This window comes from Tachypleus tridentatus, chromosome 2, assembly GCF_004210375.1.
Source record: "Tachypleus tridentatus isolate NWPU-2018 chromosome 2, ASM421037v1, whole genome shotgun sequence".
Classification (NCBI taxonomy): Eukaryota; Metazoa; Arthropoda; class Merostomata; order Xiphosura; family Limulidae; genus Tachypleus; species Tachypleus tridentatus.
Window position 1 is genome coordinate 17,397,856 of NC_134826.1, and position 6,035 is coordinate 17,403,890.

Here is a 6,035-nt window from a genome sequence, read left to right on the forward strand (position 1 = left end):
ATCACACAAACTTAACCTGTATTTCTACACTTTACTCGTGTATTCATCACACAAACCTAACCTGTATTTCTGCTCTTTACTCGAATATTCATCGCAAACTTCACGTTTTCTCTGGTAGAACGAAACCTGAATGTCAGTCAAAAACTTGCGTTTTGTCTGGTAGAGTGAAGCCTGTATGTCAGTCAGAAACTCACGTTTTGTCTGGTGGAGTGAAGCCTGTATGTCAGTCAGAAACTTACGTTTTGTCTGGTGGAGTGAAGCTTGCATATCCATAACAAACTTTACGTTATCTCTAGTAGAGTGAAACTCATATGTCAACCACAAACTTTATGTTCACTTTGTTAGAGTGAAACTCATATGTCAATCACTAGCTTTATGTTTACTCGATTGAAATGAAACTAGTGTGGTTAACATAAATTTATCACAGTTCTTAAAAGCTGGGTTCGTTTTATTTCATTGTGATTTGCCAGCTCGCGGACTTTAAATGGTTGATTACGTCTGATCTACGTAATGAGGGAGCTAAAATATTAAGCCTTACTCACAAATGATCAAAGATAATGATATATTGATACAAAATATAATTATTTTTCTTGTGAATTTGATTTTTGTAAAAGATGAAAGTTATATAGGAAAGGTCTTATAATTATAATTAGTGAGATTTCCTACTTATGTTTTGTACTACGTTTTAAATTATTTGTAATTTCGATTTATATAAATATTCAGAAACTAAGGTAAAAATAAAGATATTTTATTATCTTATTAAAAACTTATAGTTAACTATTATTTTGGACAAAAGCTAGAAGATGCACTGTACTTTTTGTCGCCTCTGCACTTGTATTCTAATGTGGTTCCTGACGTTCTGTGTTATTTTATATCAAATATAATACGTCTCATTATGGAATCTTTACTTATTTCCTAAGAAAGAATACGTCTAATAATCGATGTTCTCTTTTTTTATGAGTTCATATAATGTTTTAAAACTTTAACCATGACATCTGTTTGTTTGTTTGTTTGAAGTTAAGCACAAAGCTACACAATGGGCTATCTGTGCTCTGCCCAACACAGATACCTAAACCAGATTTACATCATTGTAAACCCGCAAACTTAACATCTGAAAGTTTTTTTTTTTACGAAACTGTTGTACTTATTGTTTTGTTTTCAATAGTTTCCAGGGGAAACAGCGATAGGTATAAATTTTGTATCTCTAAAATCCTGGGTTTTATCCCTCAAAGTGGACACAGCAAATAGTCCAGTGAAGCTGTGCTATAAAGAAAATAAACAGCTTTTTCAAAAACAAATTTACAATCTCCGAAGATCATCTAAGCTCCCATTTCTGTTAAGGTGAAAGTGAGGCCCGGCATGGCCAGGTGGGTTAAGGTGTTCGACTCGTAATCTGAGTGTCGCGGGTTTGAATCCCCCTCGCACCAAACATGCTCGCCCTTTTAGCCGTAAGGGCGTTATAATATGATGGTCAATCCCACTATTCGTTGGTAAACGAGTAGCCCAAGAGTTGACGGTGGGTGATGATAAATAGCTGCCTTCCCTCTAGTCTTACACTACTAAATTAAGGACGGATAGCGCAGATAGCCCTTGAGTAGCTTTGCGCGAAATTCAAAACAAACAAACAAACCATAAAAAACGAATATTAAAAATACTGGACTGAGATTATAAACAATAAATGTAATTTTGAAACTAATTCCATTAGTTAATTAGGCCAAGTACAAAACTAATAGATATAGTTTTCATCGTGGAAAACCTCTGCTCAATTAGACCAAATTTGAACTTCAGAGAAATTTCTCCTATGTTATTTGAATAATGGTTGTTATTTGCTGTTAAACACAAAGCTACACATAGTGCTCTCTGTGCTCTGCCCAAAATTGGTATCAAAACCCGGTTTCTAGAGGTATAAGTCCGCAATTCATACCACTATGCCACTGGGAGGAGCTTAGAGAAATTGACCATTTTTCTTTCTGGTATTTTTTACTTCGAGTTATTTTGGTTTTCCTGGCTAACTAACGTCTGTTATTTACACCTGACGCTTTCGTAAGCACGATATTCTGAAAGGAAAAATCTGAAACCATGTAATCTTTGCCAGATGTACAGACTTAAATACTGTATGTATTCAACCTGAAATGTCGAAGTATCGACCTAAAAACGTAAATTTTCTTCATCCTAGCAGTAAGTCATAAAGAATCAATCAGTAAAGCAGGTTTGTTTTTTTAACAGTTTTCCATTTTGACATCGTATGTCAAATTGATACTGGAGTTCGACTCTTTTTGTTGTTTAACAGATGATTACTGCATTATTTCTTCACTGTATATACACCACGTAACAAAAGTAAGACCATCCAACTCTTCCTTGTTGTTTAACATTTGATTACTGCATTATTTCTTCACTGTATATACACCACCCAACAAAAGTAAGACCGTCCAACTCTTTCTTGTTGTTTAACATTTGATTACTGCATTATTTCTTCAATGTATATACACCACGTAACAAAAGTTAGATCGTCCAACTCTTCCTTGTTGTTTAACAGATGATTACTGCATTATTTCTTCACTGTATATACAACACGCAACAAAAGTTAGACCGTCCAACTCTTCCTTGTTGTTTAACAGATGATTACTGCATTATTTCTTCACTGTATATACACCACGTAACGAAAGTTAGACCGTCCGATTCTTCCTTGTTGTTTAACAGATGATCACTGCATTGTTTTTTCACTGTATATACACCACGTAACGAAAGTTAGACCGTCCGATTCTTCCTTGTTGTTTAACAGATGATTACTGCATTATTTCTTCACTGTATATACACCACGTAACAAAAGTTAAACCGTCCAACTCTTCCTTGTTGTTTAACAGATAATTACTGCATTATTTCTTCACTGTATATACACTACGTAACAAAAGTTAGACCGTCCAACTCTTCCTTGTTGTTTAACAGATAATTACTGCATTATTTCTTCACTGTATATACACCACCTAACAAAAGTTAGACCGTCCAACTCTTCCCTGTTGTTTAACAGATGATTACTGCATTATTTCTTCACTGTATATACACCACGTAACAAAAGTTAGATCGTCCAACTCTTCCTTGTTGTTTAACAGATGATTACTGCATTGTTTTTTCACTGTATATACAACACGTAACAAAAGTTAGACCGTCCAACTCTTCCCTGTTGTTTAACAGATGATCACTGCATTGTTTTTTCACTGTATATACAACACGTAACAAAAGTTAGACCGTCCAACTCTTCCCTGTTGTTTAACAGATGATTACTGCATTATTTCTTCACTGTATATACAACACGTAACAAAAGTTAGACCGTCCAACTCTACCTTGTTGTTTAACAGATGATCACTGCATTGTTTTTTCACTGTATATACAACACGTAACAAAAGTTAGACCGTCCAACTCTTCCTTGTTGTTTAACAGATGATCACTGCATTGTTTTTTCACTGTATATACACCACGTAACAAAAGTTAGACCATCCAACTGTTCTAAAATAGAATGACAAGACTATTACGGCTGTCGGACTTATTTATAACCATTCGATAGGCCATTTCATAATAGAAAACCAAAATACAATTTGTCAAGTCTTGTCATCTGATATTACAACAACCAGGATTATAAACTTTATAACTTATATTTAACTTTGTAATCCACGTTTCTATTGTAACCATATCTGCTAACTTTATTAATCGGATTTAAATTTGTAACCTACATTCCTATTGTAACCGTATCAGTAAACATTATGAATTATATTTAACATATCTATAAATTATTTTTCAAACGTTTGGAAGATTTTTTATGAAAGGTTATACAAGTTTAAACATCAGGTACTGTACACTGAATCGCAAAGTATCATAACATTAAGTAAGTTAGAATAAGCATATGGCGATGTCTAAGCAGAAGTGTGCATACAACAAAAGTTATCGTATCAATTAGCCTGATTACAAATGGCACATATCTTTTGTTAGACATTCAACTGCATAAGAGTTAGGCTTACGTCTCTACAATTTCTACTTTAAAATATATCTAACACACAGATACCAGGAAATTACGAATATCGTCCGAATTTACAACCTAATTAATATAATAAACAAATATGGTGCTCCAGAACACAGCAGCCCACTCTTATTCCTCTTACGACAATTATTTAGTGCTGTGGGTACAAATTTAAAGCACAGTGCATAGTGTGTGGTAACCTTTAAAATATACATTTCATTCTTACTTCATATTAATACACTGACTTAATGTTATGTACATGTATTCAGAACAAAGAACATAGCAGCTTACTCTTACTTGTTATATGTATATATTCAAAGCACAGTGCACAGTGTGTTGTAACCTTTAAAATATAAATTAATTCCTGGTTATATTATCACACTAATTTAGTGTTATATGTATATCCAGAACATAGTGTGTTGTAACCTCTAGGACATAGCAGTTCACTTTTACTCACCTTATCAACTGATTTATTCTTATCCATATGGTGAACATAAACACACGTGCATTTTAAACACGGTCATGTGACTATTTGATCGTAAAAATAAATAAAAACCTTAACTATATAGAGATCTATAGCGTTAAAATATTAAAATAATCTCGATCTATCATTAACACATTTTTAATAACTTTATAGCTTCTTCAATTATCCGAAAGTATTTATTGAAATAAGCACAGCCAATGTATTTTTGTTTGCTTGTTGAATTTCGCCAAAACCTACTCGGGAATTATCTGTGCTAACCGTACCGTATGTCTAAAGTGACAGACGAGAGAGAAGGTGCTAGTTAACATCACCCCGCCAACTCTTAGGATGTTATTTTACCAACTAATAGTGAAATTGATCTTGATGTCATAATGACCTCAGGATTAAAATAACGGGCATGGATCGACGAAGAGATTCAAACCGGAGACCCACAGACTGTGACTCGAGGTCCCCAATTACCAAACCACGCTAGGTATAAAATGTTTTTAAACAGAGATCTAAATATACTGAAAGGCCGCACGTGACTTTAACGTAAGTTGTTCAGGCGATATAAATAACCAAACCAAATAATTCTTGTGTATAGACTTTATGAAAGGCAGCTGCTTGATATGTAATTTTTAAAACTCTGTTTTTGATAGTTTATAACTCACACAATAAAGCACGTGAAGCTATTTGGGCACAGCTTCAGTTCCTCCAATAGGGAACGTGAGGATTATGTTACAGATATTAATAATTGTTATTTCTTTCAGATTATACAAATTGAACTTCACTGAAAATAAAAAGCACCACTTGAACACTGATACTTTGAAATACAGACAGTTCAGGAAATACAATATTTATGCGATGTCTTGTTTAGTTAAATCAATTTCCTTTTTCTTGTAGGTAATGAATATTTCGTTTCAAACAGACATATAATGAATGCTGAGTACTTTCAAAGAACGTACTCTTTGAACGTTTCTAATACGAAACAATTCTTTGCTTGTATCACGCGTTGAAGAATCTGACTCGATGTTTTGTATCTCAGCCGTTCTGAGATACATTTTTACTTCAAGTGGGTTTTCGTCATCATAAAAAGTAACTCGATATATTTTGTACTTGTTTGTGAATATTTGTGAACGTCCCAGGTAATATTAAGTATTAGTGCATAACAGATGAGTTTCCGGTATTATAAAGTAACATAATCTTAAAAAATATATACAGTCAGCAACAAGTTACTCTTCGAGTCTCTGGATCTAAGTTAGGTTAATAAATACCGTTATTTTCCTTCCTGTACCACAAACACTCATTGAACATACAGCACACATATTTTAAAAAACAGCCAAAACGTGAGCTTCACATCGCTACTCGAAGTAATTTAGTTGAGTGAGTTTGAACATTAAAAGAACCTGCTTTTAACCCGTAGAATGATTATTCAGTTGCTCCCATATCACGTAACATTTTACAGGCCCCATTGTTTCAATAAGTACTTAATTTTAACCTCACGTAAAGTTTATGAAACTGAAAACCACTGAAAAAATTTGGACTATTTTTTTTCTTCAT